The 8,975-nt window shown below is 39.2% G+C and overlaps 1 pseudogene; it reads right to left on the bottom strand.

The window, feature by feature from the left end:
- Positions 1–1,759: 1,759 nt before the first annotated feature.
- Positions 1,760–2,550, bottom strand: LOC105827482 (annotated as a pseudogene).
- Positions 2,551–8,975: the final 6,425 nt, after the last annotated feature.

Raw genomic sequence — 8,975 nt, 5'->3', positions numbered from 1 at the left:
TAATTTGATATCAGCAAAACAAAATTATCCATCACATTAAATTAATGCCTCTGAGGCATTAATTTAATGTGATGGATAATTTTGTTTTGCTGATATCAAATTACTAATCTTGAAGTTAAGAGTGGAGAAATGAATTCTGTGTTTTATATTTTAATTGTTGACTCAGTTCTTTTGTATTTGAGCATAATGGGCTATAACATTAATCATCATCACACAGCTCACCGCTTTTCTGTTTCAAGAATATAACATTTTAAAATAACAATTATAGGCATTATAGTCCAAAAGAATGAATGACCTTTCTTCATGTGTATCTACTACTCTTAGTTCTACTGAGTTGAGGCGGCTGCCATGGCGTCCACTCACCACAATGTGGATAGAGCACTGACAGACACAGCACAGGAAGTTTTGCATTCGGGATGTCTACGTCACCTTCTGCTATGTAATGTCTCAGTTCTTTCATCACTTTTCTATGTTTGGATAACTGTAAATCTTCATTTAAAAAGTGCTCTCTGGGGTCATTTGGCCTTCATTTAGTATTATTGCAATTATCATCACAAATGCAAGTGGCCCTGAAATTGTATGGGAGAACTCAGTCATCACATGGTCATCTAGAACACGTAGAATGTATTCGGATTACTTTTTAATGATGTGCTATCATTGAAATGAAGACACGATTTAAAATTTCACACGGACATTTCAGACCTCAGGGTACACTTTCGCTGATACTCCTGTGTCTGCTGTTGCCAGTTTGTTACAGTGACATGTATTATTGATGTTCCTATGCTCTTACTGTTTTTCCTCTCTTCCTAAGCTTCCTGGCTGACATCTGTGCATAGCCTTCCGCATCATCATGTTACAATCCAAATCAAATGTCTAATTATATCTTCATCTATACCTCTACCTATGTTTGAGGTAAGAAAACAATACCATTGGGTGCCTTTTCAAAACTGTACTTTGTTCTAGTTTACATATCATTCCTCACTAATGAGAAATTATGATAAGATAAATACAACTGAGCAACTGTAATTCACAATGGATACTTTCTTTAAAGTTCATGCTTACATTTCTGAAACACAGGTTCCCAAATCTGAGATTATAATCCCTATCAGAATATGTGGCCAGGAAACTCAAGTTAGAATGCTGATCCTTTCTTAGCCTCATCTTTATTTTCTGTAAATATGAGAGGATTGCACAAAGTAATTGCCAACACTATGATTAGGTCAAATATTCTCTGATTATTTGGTTTCTTACCTGATTTAATTAATCTCTTCCATGGACTACAGAAATACCCCCACAGGACAATAAGATCCATGAGAGTTGGGACTGCATCCATCTTTTTTTTTCTTTTTGAAAGTAGTTTATTTGTTTCTGATCACAAAATACAGGGAAGGAGCAAGGACAATACCTGTAACTCCTTAGTTGCACATCTTCCCAGTTTGTGTGTCTGTAAATACCCTTTGTACACCAAACTCATACTGTCCCCATAAATGTCTTTTCACATTCTAATAGCTGCAGAATGTAGTATATGACCAGGTGGGAAGTTAAAACAGATTTTAAGATTCTGTGATGCCCTTCATTCACAAGGCAGGCCTCCCCTCCCATCAGTGTTCCAGCTCACTTTCCTAATATTGAAACTTAAGTAACTGGTTGATCTTACTATCAATTTTCTAAAACTCTCTCATGAACAAGTAGATCATAGACAAATTATGTCTGTACAACTCTTAGAGTTGTCGAAAGTAACCTCATAGGAAGGCAGTAACTAAGGCCTTTTCCTTGTCCCCAGCTTCCTAAGTGTCAGGCTGCCTGTGGCACCTGGATGTCTGTCCCTGGGTCCCCCACATCCCGGGGCTGTGATGGAGGAAGGGCAGGCCAGGCAGGCACGAGGAATAAACTGGACCCAGACCAGGAGTCCATGGGTCTTGAGGACCTTGGCGTAGTGTCAATTTTCTTTTCCACATTCCTTTCAGCCCGTTTCCATAGCCTCATGAGCTGTTTTTACCTCAGGCAGTAGATCTTGGACTTCTCCTTCCTCTTCTCCTCCAGTGTGGCTGTCACTGGCTAGAATTTCCAGCCAACCTCCTGTGAGCTTGGCAAACTTTCTCGTAGGTTTTCAGAAGTACAACCTTGAGGGCAGCAGGAACTATTACCTGCTTTTTCTTGTCATAGAGCAGTGGGATCCTATCGAACACCTTTAGTTATTCTGGGGAAGCCTGGCCTCATTTGGTCTGGTGGGACAGTATGTCCCGCATGGACAGGCAGAAGATGTGGCTGAGGCCTAGACATGGCAGGCGGCCTCAGGAAGAGTTGGTGTTCATCTGCTTGTGGAGGAAGGCCAGGAACTTTAACTTGTTCCTGTAGAAATTTCCAGAAATGTTGATGTCCTCACAGCACATGAACACCATCTTTCTGCCCAGCAGTACCTGCTTGGCCACAGCTCAGGAGATGGCCTCCTCCACCGAGCACCAGGACCTGCCCCTCAGCCGTCTTTGGCAGCCACCTGGGGATAAAAAAGATATTTCCTCCCTCCTTCCCTCCCTTAATTACTTCCATTGTCTCATAATTTTTTCTTTTACTTTTAAATAATTTAGTTTGTGTAACTTTTTCTAGAAGTCTGTAAAAAAATTTATCTTCTCTAAAAAACAAAAAAGTGCTATTGATTATGTTTGTTTTATGCTAATTATTAATATTCTTTTCCTCAAAATGTTCTATTAATCTCCTGAATTTATACCTTATGATATTTGGATGCATTTAACCAAATTAATCCTTGAAATTATTAAACGTTGTACAATTAGCATTTCCCATTTCTTCCTTTTATTCTTATTTTTGTTTGATCTATTGGCAAACGTATTTCCTTCAGCTTACAGTCGAATGTTTGAAAGGTCAAATTCTTCCTTCTAGTTCCATTTGGAATTTTTTGTTTATCCTGTCATTTATAAGTTAAAAAAGTTAGTTGCTGAATTTTTTAATTCCTTAAAAAAAAAGCTTACAGGAAGTTTAGGTGAGATGAAAAAGATGTAGAGATTTCTAAGCAACTAAAAGTTTTTTTATTTTACTTATTGTAAAAGTAATTTCTATACTTTCACTTAACTAGATACTCCAAAAATAATTTCAATTTAAGTCATGGCAATTTAAAAGTACTTACTCTATGCCAGGAGATGAGCTGGACTAGCTCAAGACCCTGGATAAGAGGGGTCCACAGCCATGTTTCCTCTTCTTAGGGAACTCTCTATCTAGCTAGAGGAACAGACACAGACAGACAGTGATAGTGCAGTGTGTTCAAGGCCATGCTGGCCACATGAGCACCTTGCTACAGGAGTATGGAGGTGAGAAATGATGACATCTAACATTTCTAAAGCAGAGAATTTTATGATGACTTCCTAAAGTAAAGGACCTCCCCAGAATTTTAAGAATATGGAATGGGAGAAAATATTCACAAACTATACATCTGAAAAAGAACCAATATCCAGAATCTACAAAGAACTCAAACAAATCAGCAAGAAGAAAACCAAATAACTTTATTAAAAAATGGGAAGAAGAAATGACCAGAGTTTTCCAAACGAAGATAGATAAATGGCCAATAAACATGTGAAAAAATGCTCAACATCACTAATCATCAGGGAAATACAAATTAAAACCACAACGAGATACCACCTTACCCCTATCAGAATGGCCATTATTAAAACATCATAAAACAATAGATGTTGGCATGGATGTAGTAAAAAAAAGGAACACTTATATACTGTTAGTAGGACTGTAAATTAGCACAACCTCTTTGGAAAACAGTATGGAGATTTCTCAACTAGAAGGAGACCTATCATTCTGTCCAGCAATCCCACTATTGGGTTTCTATCCAAAGAAAAGAAGTCATCATTACAAAAAGACACCTGCACCTGAATGTTTATTGCAGCACAATTCACAATTGCAAAGATAGGGAAACAACCTAAATGCTCATCAATTAATGAGTGGATAAATAAAACATGGTACATATATACCATGGAGTACTGCTCAGCCATAAAAAGGAATGAAATGATGTCTTTTGCAACTTGGATGGAACTGGAGAACATTCCAAGTGAAGTATCTCAGGAATAGAAAAACAAGCACCACATGTTCTCACGAATAAGTGAGAGCTAAATTACTGGTACACACAGTCATAAAGTGGCAAAATGGAAACTAAGAAGAGGGGAAGATGGGAGGGGAGAGTGTTAAAAACTTACCTATCAGGTACAATGTACACTATTCTGGTGACAGGCACACTAAAGCCTGACTTCAGCATTATGTAATTTATCCATGTAATAAAACACTTATACCCCCTTAAAATTTAAAAAAAAAAGAAAAGAATAAGTGGGTTATAACCAGTAAGAAAAGAATATTTTACCTAGGCCATCCTCATATTATTTTGGCTTTGAGGAATGTTTTCTTTCTAAGTATCCTACTTTTGGGAGGCAATAGTGCCTTTGACTTTTCTCAATGCCTTTTTCACTCAGCCACGTTACTGAGTGTGAGCAAATTCCCTACTGGCTAGGGGATTGGTCACGAGGTATAGGATACTATTGTTACAAAGCTGTTTGCTTCCTTCTATATTTTTATTTTGTTTATTAATAGAATTTACCCAGCATTTTCCAAAGTGTGCTCCATGATACACTAGGCCTGAAAGATGCTCTGGGAGAATAAAAAGGTCAAATATATTTGCAAATAGCTGTATGTGATTCCTTTCTTGGACATTATAAATGCATATCTATATTTATTGGTATGGTAATAAAGTGAGGTTAAAAAGTTGTACCACTAGACACTAGATTTCCACTTAAAAAAAAAGTATTATATTCGTTCAGTAAAATACCTTCATAAGCTGTGAGGAGAAGGTGGTGAGGCCCTGGGGACTTGGGTTAGCCAGGTACAAAGTCACGTGAGAGACAACTAAATCATCGTGCATTGGAAATGCAAAGGAATTTTGGGGTGAAAGGAGAGTAGAGAAAAGAGTGTGGACAGGAGAAATAAGAAATGAATGTAACTGAATAACATGGTGAATTTTAGTTATTTGCCCTGTTGCCATGTAATCCCCATTTATTATGGTCTGTTTCACACCCCAAGAACTTGTATGAGAAGAACATGACTGATTTCTTCATTTAGGTCAATACTAAACTGGATTTAAAGAACCAAGTAAAGAACCAAGATTCAGGGAAAGTCAGAAGTCAGAGCCATTGGCAATCACGCGCATTTAAGCCTCATGGAGATCACAGGGAAGAAAATGGATTCTCCCTCACGGCAAAGAGAAGGAGTTCATGACACTCTTTTTGAAATCGTAAAATGCAGGAGGCCTCAGCTTGGCATCTGGATTATGTGGATGTCTTGAACTCCTGACTTCAAGCAATCCTCCCACCTCGGCCTCTCTGAGAGTTACAGGCGTGAGCCACCGTGCCCAGCTTGGATTGTGTGTATGTATGTGCTTCATAGACAGGTATCTGGAAGTTTGCTAAAATGTTAGCAATTGTCCTTTCTGGGTGACAGACTCTCCAATGGCCTTTATCTTCTTCTTTATACTTTTCTGTATTCAAATTTTCTGCACTAAATATGTGTTATTTTTAATCATCAGTAATTAAAGAATCTATTTTTATTTCTCAAAATCACTCTCAAATTTTGTTCCACTCAGCCAGGCTTTTAATAGATATTTGGCAAAAGAGTACTTTTCAAGACTGTCTACTCCAAGATCACAAACCCCAGGAAGTGTCTGAATGCAGTTATTTAAAGATGCCTATTACAAATCCACATCTTAATAGTCTAGCCAGGATAAGGCTGATCTTTTTTAATAGCAATTCATAAGTCTGAGAAGTACAGGTGGCCATCCCATGGCTACTATGAGGTGGCCTAAGGGAGTGTCCTCAGTTCAGGACCTCACAGCAATCAATATATTGGTTTAGGTTTTAAACATTCCTTAGTTTATTCCTGGCCTTCTCTTGTTTGGAAGAACCAGGCAACTGGTACCTCATCTAATTGCAACTTTTAAGGTCATTATATTTTCTTGAAAATGTATTCATATGGTTTCAGTTTCATTTTTAACCACCTTGATCCCTGAAAATATAGGCTTTTTCTGTTTGGTCCCTAGTTCCACATCTCAGCTTTAGGTCATGAGCACAGGTCTACAAATTTAACCTCCATGCCACAGGTTAGGCTTGGATCATTATCGTTCTCTTGGCTCTGGTACATCACACACACCTTGGGCTCCTCCTGGTGCTTTGCTTCTGTCCATGTGGTTTCTTTTCTCCTTAAGAGTCAGCACAGCATGGGGGTTAAGGGCGTGCAGCTGGGAGGCAGATAGTTGACTTCTACTTTGGCATGGCCACTTAGTGACAATGTGATCTTGTGGAATCGACTTGACCTTTCCACCTCTGAGTGACTCATCTATAATATGGGACTAAAAATGCTTCCTTCCTCAGAGGTTGTTGTGAGAGTTAAATAGATAATACATGAAAAATCCTTAGTACACCCTCTAGCATATTATGACTGTTGAATAAACGTAAGTTGTTACTTTTTATATTAACTCAATTTATATTTTCCTTCTACCTTCCACGGTGTTTTTGTAGGGCTAACAAAGATACTACCGGATCTCCATGAGTTCCCGCATCTTCCCTTCTTTTCAGCAGGAGGCAATAGGCAGAGTATGGACTTTGAAGTGAGATAGTCCTGGTGTAGAACTGTGTTTACACAACTCACTGTGGACTCTTGGCTACTTGTGGTGCTCGATGTCCTTAAGCCAGTTTTCTCACCTATAAAGTGGAGATAATTAAAAAGTTTGGTGAAGATTAATAGGTGTCCTCACCCCTCCCATACCAGTTAGCAGGGTGCTTTGCTCACGGTAAATCATCATTGAAAATAAGCACCCCACTCTTTCCTTGTATGTGAATTTCTTAAAGATTCCACCCAGGTCACCCAGACTTCCACCTGGGATCAACACTGCCCTTCTCCCATTACTCCCTCCCCAGAAAAGCCATATCTTTAAATCTCATCCAAGGATATACTAGTAGAGAGGTTAAAAATCTGTATTTGATTTCTATTTTTCCCCAAATTTGTGCTGGGTTACTTTAGGCAAGTTTTGACTTTTCTGACTTTCTATTTTCTTCTTAAAATAGAGATAATGACACTTACTTCAAAAGGTTGTTGTGGGGATCAACTTAAATTTACTTTACTCAGTATATTTTGAGCACCTGCTAAGTGCTGGGATTTCAATCATGAGCCAGCCTAATAGTGCAGTTGTGTGGTGCCTAGGACAGCGCCTGGTATGCAGGGAGCTTCAACACGTCATGTCCGTCACCATCATATCTGCGTTTTGATTCCTAAGCACAGAATAATTCAATTACAGTTTAAATCCTCTGGCTCAATCAAAAGAAATAAATGCTTGACTTATCTTAGGAATTCTTGGGGAATATGTCTTCCCACAGAGGTATCCATCATCCCCATTGGCATCCAGCCACAGTAAAAAGCTGTAAGTCAGGTAAAAAGGTATTCAAGTGGTTCCGACATACAATGGAAGTTGTAAATCACCAGTGTAGCATCTCCTGTAGTGTAGTTAGTACCTGATTGGAGGAGAAGAGTAGCCCAGATAGTCCTAAAGAGCAAATGATATTTTTAAAATTAAGTGATTGAGCAGTAGAATGGGTAAATGGTGGGGTATTCATACAATGGAATACTACACAGCAATGAAAAAGAATCTTGTTACATTTAACAAAGTGGAAATCTCACAAACATCATGTTGAGCAAATGAAGCCAGACACAAAAGAGTACATACTGTATGATTCGATTTATATGATGATCAAGACAGACAAAACTAATGTATGGTGATAGAAGTCAGAATAGGTTACCTCCAGGGGTAGGTTTTGACTGAGAGGGTCATGAAGGAAGCGTGATAGATAGATAGATAGATAGATAGACAGATAGATAAACAGCTGTACATATATGTGTGTATATATATATTAATATATATACACACATATAGGTAAAATTTTATCAAGGTGTATATTGAAGATGTGTGTACATTATTGAATGTAACATTTACATCAATAAAATGTAAATTAAAAAATTGCATAATAAGTACCCATATATACACCTGTGTGTGTGTGTGTGTGTGTGTGTGTGTGTCTATTTTTCCCCGCTGTCTTGTCCACTTGCCTTTCAGTTCACACCTGGATGAGGCTGGTTTTAAATTGAGTTTGTATTTTGCAAGTGTTTTTGGTTCTTCCCTTCCTTTCTCAAGCTTCATGGTTGTGCTTAGGGAGGAGGAGGTTGATCAACAGGTGGTGGGGAGAGTAGCTGAGCAAACACAAAAGTAGTCTTGGACTTAAACTGTACTGTCAATAATTCTTAAAGTAGATCGTCAGAATGTGGATAATTGTCCAGTATAAGGGGCTGTTATGATTCCCTGCCCGCCGCCCCCCACCCCTGCCCCTGGTGTCGGCAGAGGAGTCTTGGGGTGCCTCCCACTGGCCCAGAATTAAATAGGATAAATGCAGTTACAAGATGCAGGTCTCTAGTCCCTCAAGTTATTACCCTAATGAATGGTAATGGCTTTAGATGTGTTGGGGATGGGACAGGGGTAAGAATGGGGGTGGGGCAGGAACACTGTCCTACGTACAGCTTTTGGCACCTGCTGCCCTTTTCTTCAGGTTTGGTCGACGCCTGCGGGGTGAGGGATGGTGCCGGCCTAGTTCCCTGTCTTTCTGACTTGGCGGCGGGGACCAGCCATCGTCATGCCTGTGCAGAGTACGGCTTGCTCTCTGAAGTTTGAAAAAGAAGGTAATCGATAGTCAAAACACTCACTTTGTTCTATGTGAGTGTGCTCTGAGAATTCGCTTCCCAGCTGGGCCTGTAGCCATGGAGAGGAGAGGTGCGGGGGCAGCCAGCGAGATCTATAATGGATTTTTTTGTTTTTCTCTTAAAAGCAGACGAGAGAGAGAGAGAGAGAGAGAGAGAGAGAGAGAGAGAGA

The sequence above is a fragment of the Propithecus coquereli genome, unplaced genomic scaffold, assembly GCF_000956105.1.
Source record: "Propithecus coquereli isolate 6110/MARCELLA unplaced genomic scaffold, Pcoq_1.0 Scaffold121, whole genome shotgun sequence".
NCBI lineage: Eukaryota > Metazoa > Chordata > Mammalia > Primates > Indriidae > Propithecus > Propithecus coquereli.
Note: the sequence above shows the minus strand (reverse complement) of the source record. Positions and strands in the feature narration are given on the sequence as shown.